Consider the following 16612-nt stretch of genomic DNA (forward strand, 5'->3'; position numbering starts at 1 on the left):
GAACAGCCTGCATTTACACAGTGCTTTAAAGTCTACAAAATACTTGGTGAAAATCATCTCATTTGCTCCTCTCAACAACCCTTTGAGGCAAGTGCTGTTAATGATCCCCATTTTGTAGATGAGGAAGTGAGACTTAGAAAGGTTAAAGGACTTGCCCAGAGTTACACAACTTAGAAGAGTCGGAGGTGGGCATTTGAATTCAGAACTCTCCTAACTTTAAAGCAAAGGTATTCCGTCTACTATCCCAAATGGCCTCTCAATCACTGTAACTATTTCCTTTTCCATTCTTACGTGTCAAGGAGAATTGAAATAAAGGAAAAAAACTGAAGCTCTTCTTCACTGGTGAGTAAATGAGTGAGTTCTTAGCTTTTGGAGTCTGAAGAAGTCCAGAGAGACTTTAGCCTTTACCAGGAAACAAAGCATGCCCCAGAGGTATTCTTTGCTGCTGTTGGAATGCCAAATAGAAGCATCAAATTTTTGGATAAGAGAGAGATACGACATTTGACTCAAACAGCTCAAAGCCAAGCATGACGGAGGTTTCCCCCCCTTAATCCTTTCAGAAAGAGTTTTGCCATCTCCCCAACTTCCCATTTTTATTTCTCACCATTGGATAAAGGACCTCTTTGAGAAGGGCCCAGAGGAGGCTTTCTGCTATCCCTGACAGAGAGGGATTGTAAGGTTATTGTTTTAGGCATAAAACTGATTTATAAAGAGAGAGTCCTAAGACCTTTAGGTAGGGTTTTTTTTTTTGACCACTCCCAATGGATCCCCCTTGGGAAAGGGGAAGGGAAAGAGAGACAACTTTCCATCTCCTCTTTTTTTTTTTGTTTCTGTTGTACATGAACTCCAGGATTTCTGAGCCCCAGCTAATCATGCTATATGTAATATGACTAATGGGCAAAACACAAGAAAGAGGACGCAGAGAGAACCTGTTAGAGCAAGAGGAGAAAAGGGAAGGAAAGGGAGGAAGGAAAGGGAGGAAGAAGGAAAGAACAATATAATCATTTATTAAATTCCTACTATGTGCCAGGCATTGCGCTAAGCTTTTTCCAAATATTATCGCATTTGATTCTTACTACAACCTTGGGGCACAGGGGCTATTATTATCATATGCCTACCCCCTATGTTATAGCTGAGAAAACTGAGGCAGGCAGAGGCTAAGTGATTTGCCCAAACCCATACAGGGTATCTGAAGTCAGATTTGAATTCTGATCTTCCTGGCTTACCACTTTGTCCGCTGCACCACCATACAGTAGAATCAGTTTGAGGCAGGATTTGAGTCTCTGTCTTGTCACCTACCAGGTGTGTAGCCTTGAAGAACTATTAGAACTTCAGTTTCATCATCTGTAAATTGAGACAAATACTTATATTAACTACCTCATGGGGTTGTTCCTTGTTACCAGGATTTGATGAGGATGTAGGAGCAATTTGCAAAGTAGGAGGCAACGTCTAAGTACGAGGTACGATACTATTATCTCTTTCCCTCAGAACATAATAATGAACTCATGGTTTTCATTTTCTTTTTTGGATACCCTTTCAGATAAATGTCTCCTGAGGACCAGGCACAAGAGAAATACACAACCATTGTCATGATGTATCTCCATCTTTTTGGGGTGATCTCCACCCTGGTGACTAGTGATCTGTTTGTCCCCTGTCTGCTTCAAGCCTGGAGGCTCCTTTGCTTATTGCTTGGGAAAGTGCCAGAGGCATGTCATGTAGCAACCAGAGTCCAATAAGTCACTCACTCACTCAACAGGTTGCTTCATGGGAAGGTGGGGCCTCCACACCCTTTATTCTCTCCCTCACCACTCACCCTTACCAGGGACCAGAGCAAGGAAAGGAGACTCCCTTTAGGAAAAACAAAAGTCAAAATCTTCTGGAACTTTGCTTCTTCCTGGGATAATTTTGAGATTTATTCAGTGCTACTGAATATCCAATGAGTCAAGATATTGTTGGAAGCACTGGCTTTGCCGATATCCCTAAGGCAAGTAGTCAGTTTCATTTAGACTGTAAACTCCCTGAAGGCAAGGCACATGTTTTCCTGGTATTTCTCCCAGTGTTCCTCCTGATGCTTTGCACATAGTAAAGACTTGTTAAATATTTAATGTTTGACTTAATTAGATTTTTACCTTCCTTAATGAGACCAGGCCATGAAACTAGACCAGGATGATAATCATTCTCCTGTTTTAGTTGGACCTTCAGACTCCCTGATGGGCACCAAAGATTGGCTGCTATTCAGAAGGAGAATGCTACAGGCCTGATCCCTAGTCATTTGCCACATCATCAGGTTTGGGGGGTCTGGTGATCTAGTGTCAGCCCTCAATTGATTAATCTCTTATGATCTGAGAAGCTGGGATGTTGCCTTTAGAAACTGACAGTCAGTGGGTTCTCAAAAGCAGTGGGGCAGGGGTGAGAAGAGAGTGAAAGTCATAACTGTCCCCCAAGAGACTAAAGTTCAGACATTCATGCCAAAGGCTGCTCATCAATAGTGAATAAGATCCCTTCCTAGGGAAACTAAAAACCATGATGGAAATGATTTGCCAGGCAGCTATGTGGTATAGTATATAGAGTGCGGACCTGGAGTCAAGAAGACCTGAGTTCAAATTCAGCTTCAGACACTAGCTGACGACTTCGCGCAACTCTGCTTCACTTAAGTCCAATTCACTGGCATGTTAAGATGTCACTCTGTGATATCATCCGCTCTCTTCAAAAACAAGAACCACCACCACCACCACCAATGATGATAATACATGTACACAGTTAGCTATAATATACCATTAAACAGAAGTCCATCAGAGAGGTACAAAATAAAGTTCTTTGTGAGGTTGGAGTGAGAAGGTCGCTACTGACCAAAATAGACTTATAAAGGAAGGGACATTGGAGTTGGGTTTTAAAAGATGAGTTGCACTTCAATAGTCAAGGGGAAGGAGGATATTGTAGGCATGGCAAATAATATGAGCAAAAATGTGGAGAGTGTTGAGGGAACTCTGGTTGAAGGATGAGCATCAGTGGACTCAAGGGACTATATAAGAGCTGAATGGGAAAGGAGAATTCAGGAGCTCCCATTCATGCTCATAGCTTGTGCCAACTGAGGCAGCAGGTCTCTATGTGTCAAGATTCTAAATGCCTGATGGGAGTGGGCCCTGATGAACACGTTAGGGCTATAGTCAATACAAAGAACACCTCAGAACTTCTTCCATCAAGAGTGGTGGCCATATGTATACTGTGGGTAACCACTGGGTTGACCTTGTCATCATCCCCATGATATCTGTTCCCTCCATTTGCAGTGTATCTCCCTGGAGGGCCACCGTTCTGAATCTTGGTTTACTCCTCATAGTGCTTTCATTCTCCATTCTTGCTCTGTATCCAGCTGGCTTCTACCCTTAGAGGTTGCTTTCTACCTGTACGTGAGTCTGTAGCTCATGCTTTTGGCTTAGGCATTTGACCCATGGAACGTTGCTTTGTTTCTGAAGAGGCTTGCCTTCTTTGTGGATACCCCAGAAAAGACTGTTTATTATTGTTAAGCTAGGTAGCTGTAAGCTGTGCAATCTTATAGAGATCACGTCGTCTCTGTGACTCAGTTTCCTCACGTGTAAAATGAAGGGATTAAAATTGATTCCAGCTCTAGAATTCTAGGATTCTATGATTACAGTGGTGAATGATGAAGTATGCTCTGTTGCCTGGTGCCTGAGACATTATTGATAATCTACCCTACCTAGAGATCTTAGAGAATTGAGTGGTAATGGGATAAATTAGGACTCTGCAACAGTGTAGACTGGGACAAGAGCCCAAATCTGGCATAAGAATAGGAGAGTAATCAGTTTCATAACTTGTCTAGGGCAAGAGACTACAGGTAAACCTCTGGGTCAGTGGCAAGCTCAATCCTGATATCTGTTTTGGGTGAGTATTATGGCCACAGATGCTACTCCTCCTATATTGAATGGTGGAGTGGTACACATGAGACCATAGCCTGAGCTGCTTCTCTGTGACTCACAGCTCACAGTCAAGGAGGAAGAGGCAGCATGTGTTTGCTGAAAGGCCAGCTGGGGTCCTAAGGAAAAGCATCTCATTCCATCCAGCTAGATAGCGATGGCAGGTCTATTTTGGTAAGTACCTGCTGCTACCCAACTGGGTCCCTGAATGTCTGTCAATAGCCTAAATAAAGTCCCAACTGATCATTTGCTTCTAACGAAATTTTCCATTGGGAATGCACATGAAGAGAAAGAAGCTGAATCCAGATATTCTTTTTCTTGTTACAAATGGAATAGAAAATAGAGGCTAAAAAGTTTCGACTTCCCAGTGTTACAATCGTGTAAAGTCTGACAAAAAAATAATTAGCCACAGAGCCCTAGTTGTTGGTGTGTATGAGGATAGCACGTATGAAATGAGGAAGAACATAGGTCTATTCAAAATCATTAGGACCAGTAGCTCAGGCTTGAGTTGAGTGGGATGGACAAACCCTTGTCTCTATTCCTTTATCCTCTGACAGAGAGTGGGTAGAGGCTGCTGTGGGGGTACACAATGGAACATCAAAAGTGTGTGGCTGCCTAGATCACAACCTGGCAGCAGAGGAAGGACAAGGGGAAATCAGAGAGTATCAGCATGGAAATGTGCCTCTGGGAGGGAGGCTATGCAGTGTGTGTGTGTGGACGTGTGTGAAAATGGTGATACCCTTTCCCCCCGTCAATTAAAAACTTACCAGAAAGGTTTCAGTTTTTGTGAATTATGAAACAAATGGTTCTTCACGGGATGGAAAGCTCTATGATTTCTTCCTCTTCCTTCCTGGTCACCCTATGTCTCCTCACTCCAGTCTCACTTTTTGTTGTCATATTGGTGGTGGTGGTGGTGGGGAGTGGGGCACTTATGCCTTTGGAAATTCAATTTCCCTAAAAAAACAGACCGGGCAAAACCATTTATTTGTCAAACTTCTAGAGACTGAAAGAGATTGATTAATAGAACAGCTAGGTGGCACAGTGAATAAATAGAACAGTTAGGTGGCACCAGGCCCAGAGTAAGGAAGACCTGAGTTCAAATCTGGCCTCAGATACTTGCTAGCTGTGTAATCCTGGGCAAGTCACTTAACCCTGACTACTTAGGTTTTCTCATCTGTCAAATAGCAAGCCACTCTAGTGTCTCTGCCAAGAAAACTCCAAATAGGGTCACAGAGAGTCAGACATGACTAAACAAACAACAAAATGCTAAAGAACTCATACCCCCCTCCTTTCCCCACTCAGTAAACTCCAGTGGCTACCTAATGTCCCCAGGATCCAACACAAAATTCTGATATTCAAAGCCCTTCATAACCCAGCCTCCTCTGACCTTTCGTCTTCTTACTACTTCTTGATATGTATTTGATGTGGGCATTTTCTCTGCCTCTATTCCATGCCTGAAATGCTTTCTTTCCTCAGGGACTTTCTTTTGCCTCTTTTCAGGTTCCCAGCACTTAGCACAGTTCCAGGCACATAGTAGCACCTAATAAATGTTTATTGATTGATTGAACTCCTTTAAAAACCGTGTACTGGGGCAGCTAGATGGCGCAGTGGATAGAGCACCAGGCCCTGGATTCAGGAGTACCTGAGTTCAAATCCGGCCTCAGACACTTAACACTTACTATCTGTGTGACCCTGGGCAAGTCACTTAACCCCAATTGCCCCTCAAAAACAACAACCCCCCCCCCAAAACCCAAAACAACAACAACAACAAAAACCGTGTACTACTTATTATAATTGTTCAGTGTGCTGCTATGGAGTGCTACAAGATTTCATACTTTATAGTATAGTCTTGTTTCTAAATTAAATATAATGAAAAAAATAAATTGAATATGATGTCTTGTGCTCAGGCTGCAACCACTTAGAGAACCAAACTTCAGAACAGACTTACCAAAGATGCTTACGCAGTTTCATGTTCACAAGCGTGAATTGGGATATTTGAACATGCTGAAGTTGATTGGGTCATTGGCAATGTTATGTCAGGAAGCCAAATGCTAATGGAGGCTAGTGACTTTTTTGAAATTCCTGATTTGTATAAGAATGTGAATTCTACAGAAAAAGGGGTTTATTTTCACAGTCTTCTAAGTATAGAAACAGTGTGTGGCTTGTCATGCTATAGACAATAGCACAAAGTGCAAATATCATAGGTTACAAATACTTTGTGGACAAGTCACTTTCAATTGAATTCTGCAAGCATTTTTTTTTGTTCTGCAAGCATTTTAAAGTGCCCACTAGGTGCAAAAGGACAGAGTCCTGGACTTGGAGTTTGGAAGACCTATGTTCAAATCAGCTTAGACCCTCGCTGGGTTAGCCTTGGCAAGTCATCCTCTCTGAGCCTGTTTCCTGGACTGAAAAGCAGGATTATAATAATAGCACCCACTTATCTGAAAGGGTCATCATGAGACTCAGGTGAGAAAATGTATGTCAAAAAACCAAACAAACCTTAAAGAACTATAGAAATGTCACCTATCATTCTGATTATTCATTCCACACCTTCATATTCTGCCTTTTGTCACCTGTTCAAATTCCACCAGCTTTAAGAAGTAGGCCCATCTCTTCCTTGTTCTTTTAGCTCTGTGCAACAAAAAGGACTTCTTATTTCAACCTTTTCCTTGGCTGACTTTCTGGATTCCTTTATTCATTCAAGAAATATTTATTGAACAGTGTATAAAAAGAGTATTATGGGAGAGTTTCAAAGAAATCTCACCCAGTCAGTCAATAAACATTTATTAGACTGCCTACCAGACTGAAGGTCTGTGCTGACCTCATTGTTGTATGGCTGTGAAACCTGGACAGTCTACCAGTTCTGCGCCAGGAAACTGAATCGCTTCCATTTGATTTGCCTTAGGAAGATTCTGAAGATAAGGTACCGGACACTGAGGTCCTTTCTCGAGCTGAACTGCCAAGCATTCAAACTCCATTGCAGAGGGCACAACTCCAGAGGGCTGGTCATGTTGTTCATTGTTCAAATGCCAAACATACATTTGCCTAAAAGACTATTTTACGGAGAACTCATGCAAGGCAAGCACTCATGTGGAGGTCAGGAGAAGCGATACAAGGACACTCTCAAGGTTTCTCTAAAGAACTTTGGAATCTGTTGTGAGACGTGGGAGATACTGGCACAGGATTGTCCATGAAGGTGTGCCCGTATCAAAGAAGGTGCTGTGTTCTATTAGCAAAGCAGAATTACAGTAACTCAAAAGAAATGCAAGTTGTATACATTTAGAGCCATCTCCACTCCAAATGTTCATATGGACTATTTGTGACCAATCTGTTGTAGAGCCTTCTGAGCTTGTATTGGTCTGCTCAGCCACAGTTGGACACACCATACCTTAACCCCCACATAGTGATGTCATTTTGGTCCTTTTTGAGAATGAAGGACAACAACTATTAAGTACGTACTATGTGCCAAGGGCTTAGCTAAGTTCTGGGGATACAGAGAAAGGGAAAGACAGTCCTTGCTTCCAAGGAGCTCACTGTCAGATAGGAGAGACAACATGTGAACAACTATGTACAAACAAGCTATATATGGGATTGTAACACAATATCTCTTAAAAGAAATTAATTTAACAGGATTCCAGCCTTAAGCAATAGAAAAATGAGAGATTTACTTTCTCCTTTGCCCCAAGTGTACTTCCAAAGTATATCTAGCAGGATGCCTTTAGTCTTATAGCAACAATTCTATTGCAGCAGATGTTGGGAATAATCTCTATGGGTAAGTAGGCATTAGACATTTCAGTCCTCAGCTTTCTTGATGTGTTGCTAATTCCTCCTGCTCAAGGATGCCATAAGAGTCTGTATCAATGAGATAGAGATAAGTGGAAAGAGGCCAGTAAATTTGTAAAAGGTAAAGGACTTACCTAAGATGCAAAGTTAGTAGGGTTATAGCTGACTAATGATGAGGAGAAATGTAGCTCAACAGTTACAATTTAAAGGCTTCCTATTTGAACAAGTGAGCAGTGAACATTTATACTGTCAGAACGTCCTATTGTTTTTACATTCATTACTTTTATTTTGTGATTGATTTTAAACATTTTACAAGTAGTTCAATTGATCAGTAAGCATTACACCTATTTTGTGCCAGGTACTATGCCAAAGAGAAACTTAAAAAGTCCTTGACTTCAGAGAGCTTACAGTCTAGCTGGAAAAGGCAACATATACATATATAGAAGTATGCAAAATAGATACAAGATCATTTTTGGGGAAAGTACTAATAAATGGGGGATCAGAAAAGTCTTCATGTAAAACATGATGATTGAGCTGAACCTCAAATGAAATCAGGTATTCTGAAAGATGAAGGTGAGGAGGGAGTATATTCCAGGCCTGGGGGATAGCAACTCCAAAGACTTTGAGGGGAAGGATGGAATAAGTTGTAAGGAACAATAATAAATGGAAAGAAGTCCAGTTATGTGAAGGGGAATAATGTACAGTTAGTCTGGAAAGGTACTTTGGAGCCAGGTTGTGGGATGTTTTAAAGGCTTAACAGAAGAGAGAACATTTGATCCTAGATGTAATAGGGAGCCATTGTAGCTTACAGAGTAGAAGAATGAGATGGTCTGATTTTCAGTTTTTAAAAAATCTGGCAGCTTTTGTGAAGTATGGATTAGAGAGAAGAGACACTTGAGACAGATCAACTGGAAGCAACTATATGCAAGAAGTGAAGAGAGTAGTGACTGTGTGAAAAAAGAAAGTAATGGCTCTGAGATGAGTTATGGAGATAGAAACAAGATTTGGTCAATGAGGAGGTATTTGGGATAGATGAAAGTGAGGGGTCAAGGATAGTAGGTTGTGAACCTGGGTGACTAGAAGGTATCCATTACAGAATTAGTGAAGTTCAGAAGAGGGGTGAGTTTGGACAGAAAGAATTCAGTATAGGACTTATTGAGTTGGAGGTATAGATGTCCACAGAGGGTGCCTAGTTCAAAACATCCAGTAGACAGTCATGTGGGTTTTGAGTTGGGAAGAGAGTAGGTCTGAGAATTAAGATCTGGGAGTCTTTAGCATAGAGATGATAATAAAACCCGTGTGTGGTGTTGGTGTAACTGAGAGAGCTTATAAACTGAAGAGAGACCAGTGCCAATGATGGAGAGTGGGGTATTGTAGTTGATGACTAAGGAAAGGAAAATGAGAAAAATGGTCAGGCAAAATAAGAGAAAAACCACAAGAGAGCAGCATCATGAAAATCCAGAGAGGACAGAGGAGTAACCAGGAAGAGAGGGTGACCAGGAAGGATGAGGACTGAGAAAAGGCCATCAGATTTACAACTTTGGAAAGGGCAGCGAGGAGTTTGGAAGCTAGATTTGGAAAGGAAGTGAAGGCAATGAGTGTAGGCAGCTTTTTCAAGGAGTTTGTCTGAGGAAGGGAGGAGAGAAATAGAATTATCACTTGATAGGATGATAGAATCTATTAAAAGGTTTTTTCCCCCTTAGGATAGAAGAGATGCATGTTTGCAGGCATCAGGGAAGGAGCCAAGAGGTAGGGAGAGACTAAAGGTTGTAGAGACGGTCTGCTGGAAAAAATGGGAAGGAATCAAGGGGATGCATATGGAAGGGCTAGCTCTAATGAGGAGTCAGGACCCCTATTTTTCAGAGACTGGAGTAAAGGAAAGGAGACTTGGGGGATCTGGAGGGATGGTGAAAGGAAGTGAAGGGGAAAATGACGATTGCTCATATTTTTAGCATGCTCAACATTTTGCACTGTTTTCTTAAAAAGCCACAGTGGTTCTTTTTAAAAAGATGGCTATTAAAAAGTTTTTTTGTCCTCTCAGGTGAGATCCAGAGCCAATTTATTTATTTATTCTTGGCAAAGAAATATATGGTAAGCCTTACAATTGAAGTCAATGGGAAATGAGCACTTAGTCTTAAATCAAACTTAGCTGGAAGCCAAGGATTCCTCAAAGCAAGGACTACCTGTCAGGGTATGAACATGGCCCAATATTGATGTTCAGAAAACTTCAGAGAGCAGCTGGCTCCTTAAGAGGTGTTGGGGCCACATTCCGGACTCTCTCCTCTCACCTTGGTCCTTACCTAGTTGATTAAGGACTACTATGCTGGTCCTTATGACTTAATTGATAGCTCAATACCATATGCAGATTTGCAATACACTCCGTTCTGGATTGTGAAACAAAATCTCAGCATTTTCTTTTTGCAAATACCCTAAGTGCTGTGTGATCCTCAAGGAGATAGTCAGCTATGCCCTAATCATTTGAACTCCACAGAAATGTGCCTGATAATAGCAATGCCATTATTTTAAAGATTACTAATGTTTAATGTACAGTAATGAGGCCCCTAATGAGCATCCAAGTGAATGATGTGAACTTCAGTATTCCACCCCCAGAGGCACAGAAAGTATTGGTCACTCTGACACCAAATACAGACACAGAATTACAATGACATACAGCATACATCCCTTAATTTTGAAAAATAAAACATTTAAGAACTGAGAACCTGTCAGCCTTCCTCCCTGTCACTTTGTTTTCATTTTGTCTTGAAATCCATTCATTCTAAGTGTGAATGCCGGTGCACAGGCACTTGTTGGGGGAAGACAGAAGCCAGGGTTCATGGTGGGTCTCTGTGAACTCATGACAGTGTAGAAAAACAAGCATCGAATTTTTAAATGGGAGAAAAAATCAGAAAAAAAGGCATGCATAAAGGATTTATCCTTTCCATGAAAAAATTGATTAATGAAATCTACTATGAAGGGGGTGTCATGCCCTTTAAATATTAGATTTCATTACTAAGTAGATAGTAGGCTTATGTAAGGGGATACATCACCTCTACCTCCTCTTATGGACACAAATATTTCATGCCTTTGCACTGATCGAAGATGCGAATGCCTCAGGTAAGAGAATCAGTGGTCAGGTGAAATATTTGGCTGGACAGATGAATTGCCAAGAAAGGGATTTTGCTGATAAAGGGGATAACTGCTCTTGAGGAAGAGGGGACTGAAAGGGGAAAGAAAAAAAGTGTATATATGTGCATGCATGTATGTGTGTTTATGTGCATGTATGTGTGTGTTTGTGTGTATGCATGTATGTATGTATGAATGAGTATGTGTGTGTACTCCATGTGACCTAACTTCACATTAAGCAAGCAAGCAGATCCTTCTCATGAAAAGTCAGTATCAGCTAGCTGGACCTCTTGGGGACACAGTTCATATCTGAGTGTGTAGCCAATCAGTTGCTTAAGATATAAGAGAGAAAGAACAACAAAACTCTGGGTGTAAGGCCTTATACTCACCAAGAGTAACATTTTATTGCATTATGATTTTTTTCCCCTTGGGGGCAACTTCAGCTGGTTCTGAACTTCAGAGTTGTTGTTCAGTTGTGTTCGACTCTTTGTGACCCCATTTTGGGGTTTTGTCAAAGATACTGGAGTGCTTTGCCTTTTCATTCTCTAGCTCATTTTACAGATAAGGAAACCGAGGCAAACAGGGTTAAAGAACTTGCTCAGGATCAGCCAGCTAGTAGATATCTGAGGCTGTATTTGGACTCAGGTGTTCCTGACTCCAGGCCCAGCACTCTATCCACTGAACCATCCAGCTGCCCTAATTTCAGAGAGGAAAGCAATTTAATAATAATAATAGCTTGTATTTAAATAGTGCCTACTATATGCCTAGCACTTTACAAATATTATCTCATTTGATCCTCACAACAACCCTGGGAGGTAGGTGCTATAGGGAACTGAAGGAAATAAAGGTTAAACTACTTGCTGGGTCACATAGCTAGTAAGTGACTGAAGCTGCATTTGAAGTCATCAGGTCTTCTTGACTCCAGGCCCAGGACTCTATCTATCCACTGGGCCACATAGTAAATACCTACTGTGTGCAAGATACTGTGCTAGGGGGCTGGGAACACAAAGATGAAAAATGACAAGAACACGTCAAGGAGTGTAGAGTCTAATGAAGGTGGGGGAAAACACCATGTAAGGGAGATAAAACTAGGTCATAAAACTAGGGCTGAAAGAGATGTTCCGAGGGTCTATCTTTGTGATGGGGCGGAAGAGAGATCCAAGACTTTCTGAGGAGGCAAGAATACTTTGACCTGGATGGGGAAGAAGAGGAGAAGCTGCCGGTTGCTTGGGCTGGGACTTGAAAAAGACCTTCAAGGTAGCAAGCAGACCCTTGAAGCAGCCATATGAAAGGAGAAGTCTAATCTCCAAGTACGTTTTCCACCTTGTTTCTTCCTGTATTTGTGGGTGATGAGTCAGTAGTTATAGAGCCTTGGAGCAACTGTCTATAAGATGGCTTATGTCTCAGGTGCTACTGCACCTGAGTGTGAGGCCAGGGTCAGACCCAGAGAGTGAGATGCATGGGTTGATCACCTGACAGCCACTGTCAGAGAGTTATCTGTTCCCATCTTGACTTAGTGGCACCTGTTTAGGCTTCATGGCAAATAGAAACCTACTTCTAATTGGGAATAATTAAAACCTTCTTGAACCTATACAGTTTATCTCCTCTTAGGCATTTAACTTGAACTTGGTCAGCAGCATTAGCTGTACATGAAATGAGGGCTGCCCATAACCATGTAAATGAGCCAGTGGAATCCCTAACCCACTTAACCATTTCCTTTGCCTCCTGTATTTCCCTTTAACCCCTTAGTCTATCATAGCCCTTCTCCAAACTGGTAGACTTTGCCTGTGATCATAAAAAAAATCCCAGTTTTATCTTTGTTACTGAAGGCTAAAATGAGTTGTTATGTATATTTTATAAGAAAATGTGTTTTGTTTATAGCTCCCACAGTCAGGGCCCTTTTTCCCCCTAATAAGCTCATGTCAGAACTCCAAAGTGAGTTTCCCTTAATGGTAGCCTAAAGGACATATTTTGTAAAAATGAAAAATGAACATATTATTTATATATTGATAGCACAAAAAGCATTGATCAATGCAAAACAGGAGTGGGTTTTGTTTCCTTCTCTCCCTCTCCTTTCCCCCTTGCCTGCCCCTCCCCTCCACACTCAACCCTTACTTCAACTGTTCCAAAAGGGAGAACTAGCTTGCCCTGGTTGGGCAGTGCTGGGATTCTGTCTTTAATATGGAGCCTTCAACGGCTGAGCCTACAAAATGACTCTCTGACAGCCAGCCATTAATTACCATCATCCGAGTCTAATTCATTCATCCCTTTCCCTCTCATGTAGAGGGACAGCTAGGGCTGAGGGCACTCAGGGAAATGTAGGCATGATTCCATATTCTTTATGCAGAGAGGGCTGCCTGCGACTTTGTTGGATGCAGGGGCTTTAATTGAATTGGCTTGCCAATAAAGCTGTTGTCATTCAGTAAGTGAATTTGTTGTACTACTCGAACTGCAGCTGCTGCAGACAGCCCGGAATTTCCTGAAGGCCCGCCAGCCCCTGTGCTAGCCTAGCTTTAGCCTTTTGGATTGATCTTGAAGGCCTTAGACGATGCCCCCTTTTGGGGGGCTGGATTTGGCCCTCATTCAGATTCCGGGAGTAGATGGTGGACCCAGTGGAGTCTGGCAGTGGGCAATTGTGTGGAGCGGGGAAGGCCCCAAGGGTGGGGAGTACCCAGCCCACTGAGATGGTGTGTTATTTCAATCAACAGACAGATGCTGACCTTGGTTACTGCAGAGCTAGTCATGATATAGAACTCTTTTACTTCCTGTTGTGGAAAAAAGAGAAAGAAATAAATAGAAAATATCACAGTTCATATATTTGCAGAGTCCTGTGTAAGAAGTCCAGCATTTAGTGAGAAAACAGGGCAGCATTGGAATTGACATTTGTAACAGGGAGATCATTTTGCATGGAACGTTCCAACTTCCCTTCTGATTATAAAACAGGAGGATTGACAAGTGGCTTGATTTATGATGGCTCCAAAGTAATATCAAGATGAGCTCAAGTTTTTGAAGGGGCTATAGGACCACTAAAACAATTCTTCCTTTGAGCACACAGATTGCACACACCTATATATAGTGGATGCAATTGAGGGTAAGGGCTCAGCTGCAGATTTTAGGACATTTCTCTTTTTTAGGATTTAAATACCTAAAGTCTCACTTTTTTAGGCATTTTAGTCAAGAAATATCTATCCTTGTATTTTGGACTTTTGGTGGGGAGCAGCAAGGTGTAATAGAAAGAACACTGGACCTGGAGGCAAAGAAGTTAATAGTTGGAGTCAGAGGACCTGGTTTTGAATTTTGACTCTCTCCTTTACTACCTGTGTGACCTTGGGCAAGTCATTTACCTCTATGGGCTTCATTTCCTCATCAGCAAAATGAGGGGCTTGGCTTAGATGACCTTTAAGGTTTCTTCAGGTTCCTGTAATTTGGATTTGAGTCTCTGTCCCTCAATTTATAAGCCCCATGACCACGAGAAGGCCACTTGACCATTCTAAACCTTGATATCCTTAACTGTGAAATGGGGATAATAATTGAGGATAATAGGGATGATAATATTTGCATTACTAACATTGAAGGATTATTTTGAGGAAATGACTTTGTAAGCCATAAAGTATGTGAGAAAATATTACTATTATGATTACTATTTTGACTTTAGTGCTTCCAATATTTGTAATTTCATTTCTGTATTATCTCACACAAAATGGACATATATGTGCACAAACATTAAGAGGCAATGGAAAAAATGCTGGACTTGTCAGAGGATCTGGACTCAAACGGTACATTTGCTATTTTAGATCCGTGTGACCTTAGGCAAGTCACTTAACCTCATCAGCAAAATGAGTAGATTGAACTAAATGACTTCTCAGGTCTCTTCAGGTTCTAAACTTGTGATCCTATTAACTATCATAAGTATTATAGCTTAATAGAGAGTCTTTAAGAACTACTCTGACTGAAGAATCTATTGTCCTATGATTAACCTGTTGGCAAGTCTTACAATGTGCAATGGGGGCCTTGAAGATGGCAAGAACTGGATTCACATCCTACCTCTGACATATGCTGAATGTGTGAAATTGGGCAAGTTATTTAACCTCTTGGTGCTCTAGGCCATGACTTTTTTTTTTTTAATTTGCAGGGCAATGAGGGTAAAGTGATTTGCCCAGGGTCACACAGCTAGTAAGTGTCTAGTGTCTGAGGTTGGATTTGAACTCAGGTCCTCCTGAATCCAGTGCTTTATCCACTGTGCCACCTAGCTGCTCCCAGGTTAGGAATTCTTTTTTTTTTCTTTTCCTGGTGAGGCAATTGGGGTTAAGTGACTTGCCCAGGGTCACACAGCTAGTAAGTGTTAAGTGTCTGAGGCCGGATTTGAACTCAGGTCCTCCTGACTCCAGGGCCGGTACTCTATCCACTACTTCACCTAGATGCCCCAGGACTTCTTAAACTTTTCCCACTTGTTTCCCCTTTTCTCCTGAGAATTTTTTACATGACCCCAGGTATCGCTAACCTTTTGCCATTGCCAAATTTTTCACAACCCTCATATTTAGTTACATGACCCCATATGGAGTTGTGACCCACAGTTTAAGAAGCTCTGGTCTAGGCAGCTCTTTAAGACCATCAGTTGTAGAGAAGTTGCTGACTTACATTGGTGGAAGGTATGTCCTTACCTGGGATTTCCCTCTACCAGTGGAATCCCAGGGCTACACATACCCTAAGAAATGGTAATCTCCTACCCGCTATTCCTGTGGCCAGTCTGGTAATTGGTCTCTCGAAACTTAACATACCTGGTTTTCAGAAAACAAATGGCAGCACTTGCCAGAATTTGTGCTTCATCAGCTATTGCCTTTGAGAACCCAGAACCACCCGCATGCCATTATGAAGCATCAGAGTTAAGACTTGAGAGAACTCATTGAAGTGACTGAAACATCTGAGAACTTTACATTAGTATCTAAGCAATCCTAGAGCTGGACTATGTAAGGTCAACTCTCAACTATTTAGAATGAATATTGTTAAGTCCTTTTACTTCTCTTTGCCCTTTTGGGTACCTTACACTAAGACCATTATTTTGCTCCTTAGCAACTCACCCAGAGAATAGGAAAGAAATCCCAAGTCAAATATCTTCTTTGTTAGCACTTTGAAATCCCAGTGATCTAGAAATCTTTTAAATTATGGATATTCTTCCTATTCCTTATCAGAGAAAACAGAGAATTGACTCTACAGATAAATCATCAGGAAGAATTAAGGATTAAAGGAGAAACCATTGTAGATAGGACTCCCTGATGAAAGTCACTTTTCTGATTCCTTGTCTGAATTCTTTGTTTTTGATTTTTGGATTCAGATGAATACCTTCACAGAATAAGAGTTTTCTGAGTTACAATGATTATTTTTGTAACTTTGATTGTGTATTGCCAATTTTCTCTACAAAAGGATTCTGCAAGTTGGCAATTTTATAATCAACGAATAAATATACCCATTTCCCACAAATCTACTAGTCTTGAGCTTTGTTGCTTTAAATTATTTTGTCAATTCAACAAATGTAAGGTGATACTTCAAAGGTATTTTATTTGCATTTATTTTATTATTTCTTTATCAAGTTTTCTTCTTCTGAAATTGTTCATATCTTTTGACCATTTATTCATTATGGACTGGGGCGTTTGTGTGTTGTTTCTGTGACTTTTGAAATGCCAATTTCTTCTATCTTTTAAAAATTGTCTTTTTAGGGGTCATATTTGCTATAAATATTTTCCCTGATTTATTATTTTTCTTTTAATATGTTTTGA

This window comes from Dromiciops gliroides, chromosome 2 (genome assembly GCF_019393635.1).
Source record: "Dromiciops gliroides isolate mDroGli1 chromosome 2, mDroGli1.pri, whole genome shotgun sequence".
Taxonomy (NCBI): Eukaryota; Metazoa; Chordata; class Mammalia; order Microbiotheria; family Microbiotheriidae; genus Dromiciops; species Dromiciops gliroides.